Genomic DNA, 15313 nt, shown 5'->3' with positions numbered 1-15313 from the left:
TGGGCAAGGCTCGCCAAGGGCAGAGTAGCCTCGCGCCAGCAACTCTGCCAGATCGGGCCTCTGAGCAGAGCTGGAGCTCTGCCGTCCTGGAGGCGCACTCGGCTCCAGCCAAGTAGGTCTTGATCCAAACGAGGCTGGGCTGCCTCTTCTTCCCTCGAGGAGGCTCGCCTCCCCGCCAGCTGTTCACTCGGCTTCCAGGTGGGGGCGCTTGCGCCTCTTGCAGGTCCTGGCTCAGGGATTGCTTGCCCTGAGCTGGGGCTGTGGGCGGGAGCCCAGGCACGCAGGGGCAGGCCCCAACCAGCTGCACACGTCTCTGCTGGGGAGGAGAGCGCTAGGGAAGCTACGTGTGTGAGGCAGCTGCTGGGCACCCAGGGAGTCAGCCTCCGGCTGTGCGGGGCTGCAGACCCCAGCCAGGGGCCCTGGGAGCCTGGTGCACTCCGTGCGGCGCTGAGCCTGGGCGGCCAAGCAACCGCTGGAGGAGCCCTGCACTGGCCCTTCCCTTCCCTCGCACAGAGCTCTTCCTGCTGGAGCCCTTGGCAGTGTGCAAGCCACCGGCCCCTAAGCCCTCCTCAAGGACGCCTGGGGCCTAGGTGCAAAGGCAAGGCAGGAGCGGAGCTGAGGCCAGGAAGGCACCAGTGGCATCTCCCAGCCTCGCGCAGCCTGCTCCTTCCTGGGCAGGAAGCCTAGCAGCGAGGCAAGTCTGGGCAAGGCTCGCCCAGGGCAGAGCAGCCTCTTGCCAGCAACTCTGCCAGATCGGGCCTCTGAGCAGAGCTGGAGCTCTGCCGTCCTGGAGGCGCACTCAGCTCCAGCCAAGTAGGGCTTGAGCCAAACGAGGCTGGGCTGCCTCTTCTTCCCTCGAGGAGGCTCGCCTCCCCGCCAGCTGTTCACTCGACTTCCAGGTGGGGGCGCTCTGCGCATCCTGCAGGTCTTGGCTCAGGGGCTGCTTGCCCTGAGCTGAGGCTGTGGGCGGGAGCCCAGGCACGCAGGGGCAGGCCCCAACCAGCTGCACACGTCTCTGCTGGGGAGGAGAGCGTGAGGGAAGCTGCGTGTGTGAGGCAGCTGCTGGACGCCCAGGGAGTCAGCCTCCGGGTGTGCGGGGCTGCAGACCCCAGCCAGGGGACCTGGGAGCCTGGTGCACTCCGTGCGGCGCTGAGCCTGGGCGGCCAAGCAACCGCTGGAGGAGCCCTGCACTGGCCCTTCCCTTCCCTCGCACAGAGCTCTTCCTGCTGGAGCCCTTGGCAGTGTGCAAGCCACCGGCCCATAAGCCCTGCCCAAGGACGCCTGGGGCCTATGTGCAAAGGCAAGGCAGGAGCGGAGCTGAGGCCAGGAAGGCGCCAGGGGCGTCTCCCAGCCTCGCGCAGCCTGCTCCTTCCTGGGCAGGAAGCCTAGCAGCGAGGCAAGTCTGGGCAAGGCTCGCCCAGGGCAGAGCAGCCTCGCGCCAGCCACTCTGCCAGATCGGGCCTCTGAGCAGAGCTGGAGCTCTGCCGTCCTGGAGGCGCACTCGGCTCCAGCCAAGTAGGGCTTGAGCCAAACGAGGCTGGCGGCCTCTTCTTTCCTCGAGGAGGCTCGCCTCCCCGCCAGCTGTTCACTCGGCTTCCAGGTGGGGGCGCTCTGCGCCTCCTGCAGGTCTTGGCTCAGGGGCTGCTTCCCCTGAGCTGGGGCTGTGGGCGGGAGGCCTGACACGCAGGGGCTGGCCCCAACCAGCTGCACACGTCTCTGCTGGGGAGGAGAGTGCTAGGGAAGCTACCTGTGTGAGGCAGCTGCTGGGCGCCCAGCGTGTCAGCCTCCGTGTGTGCGGGGCTGCAGACCCCAGCCAGGGGCCCTGGGAGCCTGGTGCACTCCATGTGGCCCTGAGCCTGGGCGACCAAGCAACCGCTGGAGGAGCCCTGCACTGTCCCTTCCCTTCCCTCGCACAGAGCTCTTCCTGCTGGAGCCCTTGGCAGTGTGCAAGCCACCGGCCCCTAAGCCCTGCCCAAGGACGCCTGGGGCCTAGGTGCAAAGGCAAGGCAGGAGCGGAGCTGAGGCCAGGAAGGCGCCAGTGGCGTCTCCCAGGCTCGCGCAGCCTGCTCCTTCCTGGGCAGGAAGCCTAGCAGCGAGGCAAGTCTGGGCAAGGCTCTCCCAGGGCAGAGCAGCCTCGCGCCAGCAACTCTGCCATATCGGGCCTCTGAGCAGAGCTGGAGCTCTGCCGTCCTGGAGGCGCACTCGGCTCCAGCCAAGTAGGGCTTGAGCCAAACGAGGCTGGGCTGCCTCTTCTTCCCTCGAGGAGGCTCGCCTCCCCGCCAGCTGTTCACTCGGCTTCCAGGTGGGGGCGCTCTGCGCCTCCTGCAGGTCCTGGCTCAGGGGCTGCTTGCCCTGAGCTGGGGCTGTGGGCGGGAGTCCAGGCACGCAGGGGCAGGCCCCAACCAGCTGCACACGTCTCTGCTGGGGAGGAGAGCGCTAGGGAAGCTACGTGTGTGAGGCAGCTGCTGGGCGCCCAGGGAGTCAGCCTCCGGGTGTGCGGGGCTGCAGACCCCAGCCAGGGGCCCTGGGAGCCTGTTGCACCCCATGCGGCGCTGAGCCTGGGCGGCCAAGCAACCACTAGAGGAGCCCTGCACTGGCCCTTCCATTCCCTCGCACAGAGCTCTTCCTGCTGGAGCCCTTGGCAGTGTGCAAGCCACCGGCCCCTAAGCCCTCCCCAAGGAAGCCTGGGGCCTAGGTGCAAAGGCAAGGCAGGAGCGGAGCTGAGGCCAGGAAGGCGCCAGGGGCGTCTCCCAGCCTCGCGCAGCCTGCTCCTTCCTGGGCAGGAAGCCTAGCAGCGAGGCAAGTCTGGGCAAGGCTCTCCCAGGGCAGAGCAGCCTCGCGCCAGCAACTCTGCCAGATCGGGCCTCTGAGCAGAGCTGGAGCTCTGCCGTCCTGGAGGCGCACTCAGCTCCAGCCAAGTAGGGCTTGAGCCAAACGAGGCTGGGCTGCCTCTTCTTACCTCGAGGAGGCTCGCCTCCCCGCCAGCTGTTCACTCGACTTCCAGGTGGGGGCGCTCTGCGCATCCTGCAGGTCTTGGCTCAGGGGCTGCTTGCCCTGAGCTGAGGCTGTGGGCGGGAGCCCAGGCACGCAGGGGCAGGCCCCAACCAGCTGCACACGTCTCTGCTGGGGAGTAGAGCGTGAGGGAAGCTACGTGTGTGAGGCAGCTGCTGGACGCCCAGGGAGTCAGCCTCCGGGTGTGCGGGGCTGCAGACCCCAGCCAGGGGCCCTGGGAGCCTGGTGCACTCCGTGCGGCGCTGAGCCTGGGCGGCCAAGCAACCGCTGGAGGAGCCCTGCACTGGCCCTTCCCTTCCCTCGCACAGAGCTCTTCCTGCTGGAGCCCTTGGCAGTGTGCAAGCCACCGGCCTCTAAGCCCTGCCCAAGGACGCCTGGGGACTAGGTGCAAAGGCAAGGCAGGAGCGGAGCTGAGGCCAGGAAGGCGCCAGTGGCGTCTCCCAGCCTCGCGCAGCCTGCTCCTTCCTGGGCAGGAAGCCTAGCAGCCAGGCAAGTCTGGGCAAGGCTCGCCCCTGGCAGAGCAGCCTCGCGCCAGCAACTCTGCCAGATCGGGCCTCTGAGCAGAGCTGGAGCTCTGCCGTCCTGGAGGCGCACTCGGCTCCAGCCAAGTAGGGCTTGAGCCAAACGAGGCTGGGCGGCCTCTTCTTTCCTCGAGGAGGCTCGCCTCCCCGCCAGCTGTTCACTCGGCTTCCAGGTGGGGGCGCTCTGCGCCTCCTGCAGGTCTTGGTACAGGGGCTGCTTGCCCTGAGCTGGGGCTGTGGGCGGGAGCCCAGGCACGCAGGGGCTGGCCCCAACCAGCTGCACACGTCTCTGCTGGGGAGGAGAGTGCTAGGGAAGCTACGTGTGTGAGGCAGCTGCTGGGCGCCCAGCGTGTCAGCCTCCGTGTGTGCGGGGCTGCAGACCCCAGCCAGGGGCCCTGGGAGCCTGGTGCACTCCATGTGGCCCTGAGCCTAGGCGACCAAGCAACCGCTGGAGGAGCCCTGCACTGTCCCTTCCCTTCCCTCGCACAGAGCTCTTCCTGCTGGAGCCCTTGGCAGTGTGCAAGCCACCGGCCCCTAAGCCCTCCCCAAGGACGCCTGGGGCCTATGTGCAAAGGCATGGCAGGAGCGGAGCTGAGGCCAGGAAGGCGCCAGTGGCGTCTCCCAGCCTCGCGCAGCCTGCTCCTTCCTGGGCAGGAAGCCTAGCAGCGAGGAAAGTCTGGGCAAGGCTCACCCAGGGCAGAGCAGCCTCGCACCAGGAACTCTGCCAGATCGGGCCTCTGAGCAGAGCTGGAGCTCTGCCGTCCTGGAGGCCCACTCGGCTCCAGCCAAGTAGGGCTTGAGCCAAAGGAGGCTGGGCTGCCTCTTCTTCCCTCGAGGAGGCTCGCCTCCCCGCCAGCTGTTCACTCGGCTTCCAGGTGGGGGCGCTCTGCGCCTCCTGCAGGTCCTGGCTCAGGGGCTGCTTGCCCTGAGCTGGGGCTGTGGGAGGGAGTCCAGGCACGCAGGGGCAGGCCCCAACCAGCTGCACACGTCTCTGCTGGGGAGGAGAGCGCTAGGGAAGCTACGTGTGTGAGGCAGCTGCTGGGCGCCCAGGGAGTCAGCCTCCGGGTGTGCGGGGCTGCAGACCCCAGCCAGGGGCCCTGGGAGCCTGGTGCACCCCATGCGGCGCTGAGCCTGGTCGGCCAAGCAACCACTAGAGGAGCCCTGCACTGGCCCTTCCATTCCCTCGCACAGAGCTCTTCCTGCTGGAGCCCTTGGCAGTGTGCAAGCCACCGGCCCCTAAGCCCTCCCCAAGGAAGCCTGGGGCCTAGGTGCAAAGGCAAGGCAGGAGCGGAGCTGAGGCCAGGAAGGCGCCATTGGCGTCTCCCAGCCTCGCGCAGCCTGCTCCTTCCTGGGCAGGAAGCCTAGCAGCGAGGCAAGTCTGGGCAAGGCTCTCCCAGGGCAGAGCAGCCTCGCGCCAGCAACTCTGCCATATCGGGCCTCTGAGCAGAGCTGGAGCTCTGCCGTCCTGGAGGCGCACTCGGCTCCAGCCAAGTAGGGCTTGAGCCAAACGAGGCTGGGCTGCCTCTTCTTCCCTCCAGGAGGCTCGCCTCCCCGCCAGCTGTTCACTCGGCTTCCAGGTGGGGGCGCTCTGCGCCTCCTGCAGGTCTTGGCTCAGGGGCTGCTTGCCCTGAACTGCGGCTGCGGGCGGGAGCCCAGGCACGCAGGGGCAGGCCCCAACCAGCAGCACACGTCTCTGCTGGGGAGGAGAGCGCTAGGGAAACTACGTGTGTGAGGCAGCTGCTGGGCGCCCAGGGAGTCAGCCTCCGGGTGTGCGGGGCTGCAGACCCCAGCCAGGGGCCCTGGGAGCCTGGTGCACTCCGTGCGGCGCTGAGTCTGGACGGCCAAGCAACCGCTGGAGGAGCCCTGCACTGGACCTTCCCTTCCCTCGCACAGAGCTCTTCCTGCTGGAGCCCTTGGCAGTGTGCAAGCCACCGGCCCCTAAGCCCTCCCCAAGGACGCCTGGGGCCTAGGTGCAAAGGCAAGGCAGGAGCGGAGCTGAGACCAGGAAGGCGCCAGTGGCGTCTCCCAGCCTCGCGCAGCCTGCTCCTTCCTGGGCAGGAAGCCTAGCAGCGAGGCAAGTCTGGGCAAGGCTCGCCCAGGGCAGAGCAGCCTCGCGCCAGCAACTCTGCCAGATCGGGCCTCTGAGCAGAGCTGGAGCTCTGCCGTCCTGGAGGCGCACTCAGCTCCAGCCAAGTAGGGCTTGAGCCAAACGAGGCTGGGCTGCCTCTTCTTCCCTTGAGGAGTCTCGCCTCCCCGCCTGCTGTTCACTCGACTTCCAGGTGGGGGCGCTCTGCGCATCCTGCAGGTCTTGGCTCAGGGGCTGCTTGCGCTGAGCTGAGGCTGTGGGCGGGAGCCCAGGCACTCAGGGGCAGGCCCCAACCAGCTGCACACGTCTCAGCTGGGGAGGAGAGCATGAGGGAAGCTACGTGTGTGAGGCAGCTGCTGGACACCCAGGGAGTCAGCCTCCGGGTGTGCGGGGCTGCAGACCCCAGCCAGGGGCCCTGGGAGCCTGGTGCACTCCGTGAGGCGCTGAGCCTGGGCGGCCAAGCAACCGCTGGAGGAGCCCTGCACTGGCCCTTCCCTTCCCTCGAACAGAGCTCTTCCTGCTGGAGCCCTTGGCAGTGTGCAAGCCACCGGCCCCTAAGCCCTGCCCAAGGACGCCTGGGGACTAGGTGCAAAGGCAAGGCAGGAGCGGAGCTGAGGCCAGGAAGGCGCCAGTGGCGTCTCCCAGCCTCGCGCAGCCTGCTCCTTCCTGGGCAGGAAGCCTAGCAGCGAGGCAAGTCTGGGCAATGCTCGCCCCTGGCAGAGCAGCCTCGCGCCAGCAACTCTGCCAGATCGGGCCTCTGAGCAGAGCTGGAGCTCTGCCGTCCTGGAGGCGCACTCGGCTCCAGCCAAGTAGGGCTTGAGCCAAACGAGGCTGGGCGGCCTCTTCTTTCCTCGAGGAGGCTCGCCTCCCCGCCAGCTGTTCACTCGGCTTCCAGGTGGGGGCGCTCTGCGCCTCATGCAGGTCTTGGTACAGGGGCTGCTTGCCCTGAGCTGGGGCTGTGGGCGGGAGCCCAGGCACGCAGGGGCTGGCCCCAACCAGCTGCACACGTCTCTGCTGGGGAGGAGAGTGCTAGGGAAGCTACGTGTGTGAGGCAGCTGCTGGGCGCCCAGGGAGTCAGCCTCCGTGTGTGCGGGGCGGCAGACCCCAGCCAGGGGCCCTGGGAGCCTGGTGCACTCCATGCGGCCCTGAGCCTGGGCGGCCAAGCAACCGCTGCAGGAGCCCTGCACTGGACCTTCCCTTCCCTCGCACAGAGCTCTTCCTGCTGGAGCCCTTGACAGTGTGCAAGCCACCGGCCCCTAAGTCCTCCCCAAGGACGCCTGGGGCCTGGGGCCTAGGTTCAAAGGCAAGGCAGGAGCGGAGCTGAGGCCAGGAAGGCGCCAGTGGCGTCTCCCAGCCTCGCGCAGCCTGCTCCTTCCTGGGCAGGAAGCCTAGCAGCGAGGCAAGTCTGGGCAAGGCTCGCCCAGGGCAGAGCAGCCTCGCGCCAGCAACTCTGCCAGATCGGGCCTCTGAGCAGAGCTGGAGCTCTGCCGTCCTGGAGGCGCACTCAGCTCCAGCCAAGTAGGGCTTGAGCCAAACGAGGCTGGGCTGCCTCTTCTTCCCTCGAGGAGTCTCGCCTCCCCGCGAGCTGTTCACTCGACTTCCAGGTGGGGGCGCTCTGCGCATCCTGCAGGTCTTGGCTCAGGGGCTGCTTGCCCTGAGCTGAGGCTGTGGGCGGGAGCCCAGGCACTCAGGGGCAGGCCCCAAACAGCTGCACACGTCTCAGCTGGGGAGGAGAGCGTGAGGGAAGCTACGTGTGTGAGGCAGCTGCTGGACACCCAGGGAGTCAGCCTCCGGGTGTGCGGGGCTGCAGACCCCAGCCAGGGGACCTGGGAACCTGGTGCACTCCGTGCGGCGCTGAGCCTGGGCGGCCAAGCAACCGCTGGAGGAGCCCTGCACTGGCCCTTCCCTTCCCTCGAACAGAGCTCTTCCTGCTGGAGCACTTGGCAGTGTGCAAGCCACCAGCCCCTAAGCCCTGCCCAAGGACGCCTGGGGCCTAGGTGCAAAGGCAAGGCAGGAGCGGAGCTGAGGCCAGGAAGGCGCCAGTGGCGTCTCCCAGCCTCCCGCAGCCTGCTCCTTCCTGGGCAGGAAGCCTAGCAGCGAGGCAAGTCTGGGCAAGGCTCTCCCAGGGCAGAGCAGCCTCGCGCCAGCAACTCTGCCATATCGGGCCTCTGAGCAGAGCTGGAGCTCTGCCGTCCTGGAGGCGCACTCGGCTCCAGCCAAGTAGGGCTTGAGCCAAACGAGGCTGGGCTGCCTCTTCTTCCCTCGAGGAGGCTCGCCTCCCCGCCAGCTGTTCACTCGGCTTCCAGGTGGGGGCGCTCTGCGCCTCCTGCAGGTCTTGGCTCAGGGGCTGCTTGCCCTGAACTGCGGCTGCGGGCGGGAGCCCAGGCACGCAGGGGCAGGCCCCAACCAGCTGCACACGTCTCTGCTGGGGAGGAGAGCGCTAGGGAAACTACGTGTGTGAGGCAGCTGCTGGGCGCCCAGGGAGTCAGCCTCCGGGTGTGCGGGGCTGCAGACCCCAGCCAGGGGCCCTGGGAGCCTGGTGCACTCCGTGCGGCGCTGAGTCTGGACGGCCAAGCAACCGCTGGAGGAGCCCTGCACTGGACCTTCCCTTCCCTCGCACCGAGCTCTTCCTGCTGGAGCCCTTGGCAGTGTGCAAGCCACCGGCCCCTAAGCCCTCCCCAAGGACGCCTGGGGCCTAGGTGCAAAGGCAAGGCAGGAGCGGAGCTGAGACCAGGAAGGCGCCAGTGGCGTCTCCCAGCCTCGCGCAGCCTGCTCCTTCCTGGGCAGGAAGCCTAGCAGCGAGGCAAGTCTGGGCAAGGCTCGCCCAGGGCAGAGCAGCCTCGCGCCAGAAACTCTGCCAGATCGGGCCTCTGAGCAGAGCTGGAGCTCTGCCGTCCTGGAGGCGCACTCAGCTCCAGCCAAGTAGGGCTTGAGCCAAACGAGGCTGGGCTGCCTCTTCTTCCCTTGAGGAGTCTCGCCTCCCCGCCTGCTGTTCACTCGACTTCCAGGTGGGGGCGCTCTGCGCATCCTGCAGGTCTTGGCTCAGGGGCTGCTTGCCCTGAGCTGAGGCTGTGGGCGGGAGCCCAGGCACTCAGGGGCAGGCCCCAACCAGCTGCACACGTCTCAGCTGGGGAGGAGAGCATGAGGGAAGCTACGTGTGTGAGGCAGCTGCTGGACACCCAGGGAGTCAGCCTCCGGGTGTGCGGGGCTGCAGACCCCAGCCAGGGGCCCTGGGAGCCTGGTGCACTCCGTGAGGCGCTGAGCCTGGGCGGCCAAGCAACCGCTGGAGGAGCCCTGCACTGGCCCTTCCCTTCCCTCGAACAGAGCTCTTCCTGCTGGAGCCCTTGGCAGTGTGCAAGCCACCGGCCCCTAAGCCCTGCCCAAGGACGCCTGGGGACTAGGTGCAAAGGCAAGGCAGGAGCGGAGCTGAGGCCAGGAAGGCGCCAGTGGCGTCTCCCAGCCTCGCGCAGCCTGCTCCTTCCTGGGCAGGAAGCCTAGCAGCGAGGCAAGTCTGGGCAATGCTCGCCCCTGGCAGAGCAGCCTCGCGCCAGCAACTCTGCCAGATCGGGACTCTGAGCAGAGCTGGAGCTCTGCCGTCCTGGAGGCGCACTCGGCTCCAGCCAAGTAGGGCTTGAGCCAAACGAGGCTGGGCGGCCTCTTCTTTCCTCGAGGAGGCTCGCCTCCCCGCCAGCTGTTCACTCGGCTTCCAGGTGGGGGCGCTCTGCGCCTCATGCAGGTCTTGGTACAGGGGCTGCTTGCCCTGAGCTGGGGCTGTGGGCGGGAGCCCAGGCACGCAGGGGCTGGCCCCAACCAGCTGCACACGTCTCTGCTGGGGAGGAGAGTGCTAGGGAAGCTACGTGTGTGAGGCAGCTGCTGGGCGCCCAGGGAGTCAGCCTCCGTGTGTGCGGGGCGGCAGACCCCAGCCAGGGGCCCTGGGAGCCTGGTGCACTCCATGCGGCCCTGAGCCTGGGCGGCCAAGCAACCGCTGCAGGAGCCCTGCACTGGACCTTCCCTTCCCTCGCACAGAGCTCTTCCTGCTGGAGCCCTTGGCAGTGTGCAAGCCACCGGCCCCTAAGTCCTCCCCAAGGACGCCTGGGGCCTAGGTGCAAAGGCAAGGCAGGAGCGGAGCTGAGGCCAGGAAGGCGCCAGTGGCGTCTCCCAGCCTCGCGCAGCCTGCTCCTTCCTGGGCAGGAAGCCTAGCAGCGAGGCAAGTCTGGGCAAGGCTCGCCCAGGGCAGAGCAGCCTCGCGCCAGCAACTCTGCCAGATCGGGCCTCTGAGCAGAGCTGGAGCTCTGCCGTCCTGGAGGCGCACTCGGCTCCAGCCAAGTAGGGCTTCAGCCAAACGGGGCTGGGCTGCCTCTTCTTCCCTCGAGGAGGCTCGCCTCCCCGCCAGCTGTTCACTCGCCTTCCAGGTGGGGGTGCTCTGCGCCTCCTGCAGGTCTTGGCTCAGGGGCTGCTTGCCCTGAACTGCGGCTGCGGGCGGGAGCCCAGTCACGCAGGGGCAGGCCCCAACCAGCTGCACACGTCTCTGCTGGGGAGGAGAGCGCTAGCGAAGCTACGTGTGTGAGGCAGCTGCTGGGCGCCCAGGGAGTCAGCCTCCGGGTGTGCGGGGCTGCAGACCCCAGCCAGGGGCCCTGGGAGCCTGGTGCACTCCGTGCGGCGCTGAGCCTGGGCGGCCAAGCAACCGCTGGAGGAGCCCTGCACTGGTCCTTCCCTTCCCTCGCACAGAGCTCTTCCTGCTGGAGCCCTTGGCAGTGTGCAAGACACCGGCCCCTAAGCCCTCCCCAAGGACGCCTGGGGACTAGGTGCAAAGGCAAGGCAGGAGCGGAGCTGAGGCCAGGAAGGCGCCAGTGGCGTCTCCCAGCCTCGCGCAGCCTGCTCCTTCCTGGGCAGGAAGCCTAGCAGCGAGGCAAGTCTGGGCAAGGCTCTCCCAGGGCAGAGCAGCCTCGCGCCAGCAACTCTGCCATATCGGGCCTCTGAGCAGAGCTGGAGCTCTGCCGTCCTGGAGGCGCACTCCGCTCCAGCCAAGTAGGGCTTGAGCCAAAGTAGGCTGGGCTGCCTCTTCTTCCCTCGAGGAGGCTCGCCTCCCCGCCAGCTGTTCACTCGGCTTCCAGGTGGGGGCGCTCTGCGCATCCTGCAGGTCTTGGCTCAGGGGCTGCTTGCCCTGAGCTGGGGCTGTGGGCGGGAGCCCAAGCACGCAGGGGCAGGCCCCAACCAGCTGCACACGTCTCTGCTGGGGAGGAGAGTGCTAGGGAAGCTACGTGTGTGAGGCAGCTGCTGGGCGCCCAGGGAGTCAGCCTCCGGGTGTGCGGGGCTGCAGACCCCAGCCAGAGGCCCTGGGAGCCTGGTGCACTCAGTGCGGCGCTGAGTCTGGGCGGCCAAGCAACCGCTGGAGGAGCCCTGCACTGGACCTTCCCTTCCCTCGCACAGAGCTCTTCCTGCTGGAGCCCTTGGCAGTGTGCAAGCCACCGGCCCCTAAGCCCTCCCCAAGGACGCCTGGGGCCTATGTGCAAAGGCAAGGCAGGAGCGGAGCTGAGGCCAGGAAGGCGCCAGTGGCGTCTCCCAGCCTCGCGCAGCCTGCTCCTTCCTGGGCAGGAAGCCTAGCAGCGAGGCAAGTCTGGGCAAGGCTCGCCCAGGGCAGAGCAGACTCGCGCCAGCAACTCTGCCAGATCGGGCCTCTGAGCAGAGCTGGAGCTCTGCCGTCCTGGAGGCGCACTCAGCTCCAGCCAAGTAGGGCTTCAGCCAAACGAGGCTGGGCTGCCTCTTCTTCCCTCGAGGAGTCTCGCCTCCCCGCCAGCTGTTCACTCGACTTCCAGGTGGGGGCGCTCTGCGCATCCTGCAGGTCTTGGCTCAGGGGCTGCTTGCCCTGAGATGAGGCTGTGGGCGGGAGCCCAGGCACTCAGGGGCAGGCCCCAAACAGCTGCACACGTCTCAGCTGGGGAGGAGAGCGTGAGGGAAGCTACGTGTGTGAGGCAGCTGCTGGACACCCAGGGAGTCAGCCTCCGGGTGTGCGGGGCTGCAGACCCCAGCCAGGGGCCCTGGGAACCTGGTGCACTCCGTGCGGCGCTGAGCCTGGGCGGCCAAGCAACCGCTGGAGGAGCCCTGCACTGGCCCTTCCCTTCCCTCGAACAGAGCTCTTCCTGCTGGAGCCCTTGGCAGTGTGCAAGCCACCGGCCCCTAAGCCCTGCCCAAGGACGCCTGGGGACTAGGTGCAAAGGCAAGGCAGGAGCGGAGCTGAGGCCAGGAAGGCGCCAGTGGCGTCTCCCAGCCTCGCGCAGCCTGCTCCTTCCTGGGCAGGAAGCCTAGCAGCGAGGCAAGTCTGGGCAAGGCTCGCCCAGGGCAGAGCAGCCTCCCGCCAGCAACTCTGCCAGATCGGGCCTCTGAGCAGAGCTGGAGCTCTGCCGTCCTGGAGGCGCACTCGGCTCCAGCCAAGTAGGGCTTCAGCCAAACGGGGCTGGGCTGCCTCTTCTTCCCTCGAGGAGGCTCGCCTCCCCGCCAGCTGTTCACTCGCCTTCCAGGTGGGGGTGCTCTGCGCCTCCTGCAGGTCTTGGCTCAGGGGCTGCTTGCCCTGAACTGCGGCTGCGGGCGGGAGCCCAGTCACGCAGGGGCAGGCCCCAACCAGCTGCACACGTCTCTGCTGGGGAGGAGAGCGCTAGCGAAGCTACGTGTGTGAGGCAGCTGCTGGGCGCCCAGGGAGTCAGCCTCCGGGTGTGCGGGGCTGCAGACCCCAGCCAGGGGCCCTGGGAGCCTGGTGCACTCCGTGCGGCGCTGAGCCTGGGCGGCCAAGCAACCGCTGGAGGAGCCCTGCACTGGTCCTTCCCTTCCCTCGCACAGAGCTCTTCCTGCTGGAGCCCTTGGCAGTGTGCAAGCCACCGGCCCCTAAGCCCTCCCCAAGGACGCCTGGGGCCTAGGTGTAAAGGCAAGGCAGGAGCGGAGCTGAGGCCAGGAAGGCGCCAGTGGCGTCTCCCAGCCTCGCGCAGCCTGCTCCTTCCTGGGCAGGAAGCCTAGCAGCGAGGCAAGTCTGGGCAAGGCTCTCCCAGGGCAGAGCAGCCTCGCGCCAGCAGCTCTGCCATATCGGGCCTCTGAGCAGAGCTGGAGCTCTGCCGTCCTGGAGGCGCACTCCGCTCCAGCCAAGTAGGGCTTGAGCCAAACGAGGCTGGGCTGCCTCTTCTTCCCTCGAGGAGGCTCGCCTCCCCGCCAGCTGTTCACTCGGCTTCCAGGTGGGGGCGCTCTGCGCCTGCTGCAGGTCTTGGCTCAGGGGCTGCTTGCCCTGAGCTGGGGCTGTGGGCGGGAGCCCAGGCACGCAGGGGCAGGCCCCAAACAGCTGCACACGTCTCAGCTGGGGAGGAGAGCGTGAGGGAAGCTACGTGTGTGAGGCAGCTGCTGGACACCCAGGGAGTCAGCCTCCGGGTGTGCGGGGCTGCAGACCCCAGCCAGGGGACCTGGGAACCTGGTGCACTCCGTGCGGCGCTGAGCCTGGGCGGCCAAGCAACCGCTGGAGGAGCCCTGCACTGGCCCTTCCCTTCCCTCGAACAGAGCTCTTCCTGCTGGAGCCCTTGGCAGTGTGCAAGCCACCGGCCCCTAAGCCCTGCCCAAGGACGCCTGGGGACTAGGTGCAAAGGCAAGGCAGGAGCGGAGCTGAGGCCAGGAAGGCGCCAGTGGCGTCTCCCAGCCTCGCGCAGACTGCTCCTTCCTGGGCAGGAAGCCTAGCAGCGAGGCAAGTCTGGGCAAGGCTCGCCCAGGGCAGAGCAGCCTCGCGCCAGCAACTCTGCCAGATCGGGCCTCTGAGCAGAGCTGGAGCTCTGCCGTCCTGGAGGCGCACTCGGCTCCAGCCAAGTAGGGCTTGAGCCAAACGAGGCTGGGCGGCCTCTTCTTTCCTCGAGGAGGTTCGCCTCCCCGCCAGCTGTTCACTCGGCTTCCAGGTGGGGGCGCTCTGCGCCTCCTGCATGGCCTGGCTCAGGGGCTGCTTGCCCTGAGCTGGGGCTGTGGGCGGGAGTCCAGGCACGCAGGGGCAGGCCCCAACCAGCTGCACACGTCTCTGCTGTGGAGGAGAGCGTTAGGGAAGCTACGTGTGTGAGGCAGCTGCTGGGCGCCCAGGGAGTCAGCCTCCGGGTGTGCGGGGCTGCAGACCCCAGCCAGGGGCCCTGGGAGCCTGGTGCACCCCGTGCGGCGCTGAGCCTGGGCGGCCAAGCAACCGCTAGAGGAGCCCTGCACTGGCCCTTCCATTCCCTCGCACAGAGCTCTTCCTGCTGGAGCCCTTGGCAGTGTGCAAGCCACCGGCCCCTAAGCCCTCCCCAAGGACGCCTGGGGCCTAGGTGCAAAGGCAAGGCAGGAGCGGAGCTGAGGCCAGGAAGGCGCCAGTGGCGTCTCCCAGCCTCGCGCTGCCTGCTCCTTCCTGGGCAGGAAGCCTAGCAGCGAGGCAAGTCTGGGCAAGGCTCTCCCAGGGCAGAGCAGCCTCGCGCTAGCAACTCTGCCAGATCGGGCCTCTGAGCAGAGCTGGAGCTCTGCCGTCCTGGAGGCGCACTCAGCTCCAGCCAAGTAGGGCTTGAGCCAAACGAGGCTGGCCTGCCTCTTCTTCCCTCGAGGAGGCTCGCCTCCCCGCCAGCTGTTCACTCGACTTCCAGGTGGGGGCGCTCTGCGCCTCCGGCAGGTCTTGGCTCAGGGGCTGCTTGCCCTGAGCTGAGGCTGTGGGCGGGAGCCCAGGCACGCAGGGGCAGGCCCCAACCAGCTGCACACGTCTCTGCTGGGGAGTAGAGCGTGAGGGAAGCTACGTGTGTGAGGCAGCTGCTGGACGCCCAGGGAGTCAGCCTCCGGGTGTGCGGGGCTGCAGACCCCAGCCAGGGGCCCTGGGAGCCTGGTGCACTCCGTGCGGCGCTGAGCCTGGGCGGCCAAGCAACCGCTGGAGGAGCCCTGCACTGGCCCTTCCCTTCCCTCGCACAGAGCGCTTCCTGCTGGAGCCCTTGGCAGTGTGCAAGGCACCGGCCCCTAAGCCCTGCCCAAGGACGCCTGGGGCCTAGGTGCAAAGGCAAGGCAGGAGCGGACCTGAGGCCAGGAAGGCGCCAGTGGCGTCTCCCAGCCTCGCGCAGCCTGCTCCTTCCTGGGCAGGAAGCCTAGCAGCGAGGCAAGTCTGGGCAAGGCTCGCCCAGGGCAGAGCAGCCTCGCGCCAGCAACTCTGCCAGATCGGGCCTCTGAGCAGAGCTGGAGCTCTGCCGTCCTGGAGGCGCACTCGGCTCCAGCCAAGTAGGGCTTGAGCCAAACGAGGCTGGGCTGCCTCTTCTTCCCTCGAGGAGGCTCGCCTCCCCGCCAGCTGTTCACTCGGCTTCCAGGTGGGGGCGCTCTGCGCCTCCTGCAGGTCTTGGCTCAGGGGCTGCTTGCCCTGAGCTGGGGCTGTGGGCGGGAGCCCAGACACGCAGGGGCTGGCCCCAACCAGCTGCACACGTCTCTGCTGGGGAGGAGAGTGCTAGGGAAGCTACGTGTGTGAGGCAGCTCCTGGGCACCCAGAGAGTCAGCCTCCGTGTGTGCGGGGCTGCAGACCCCAGCCAGGGGCCCTGGGAGCCTGGTGCACTCCATGCGGCCCTGAGCCTGGGCGGCCAAGCAACCGCTGGAGGAGCCCTGCACTGTCCCTTCCCTTCCCTCGCACAGAGCTCTTCCTGCTGGAGCCCTTGGCAGTGTGCAAGCCACCGGCCCCTAAGCC

Source organism: Ovis canadensis, chromosome 26 (assembly GCF_042477335.2).
Source record: "Ovis canadensis isolate MfBH-ARS-UI-01 breed Bighorn chromosome 26, ARS-UI_OviCan_v2, whole genome shotgun sequence".
NCBI classification, from domain to species: domain Eukaryota; kingdom Metazoa; phylum Chordata; class Mammalia; order Artiodactyla; family Bovidae; genus Ovis; species Ovis canadensis.
This window is presented reverse-complemented; position numbering follows the sequence as displayed.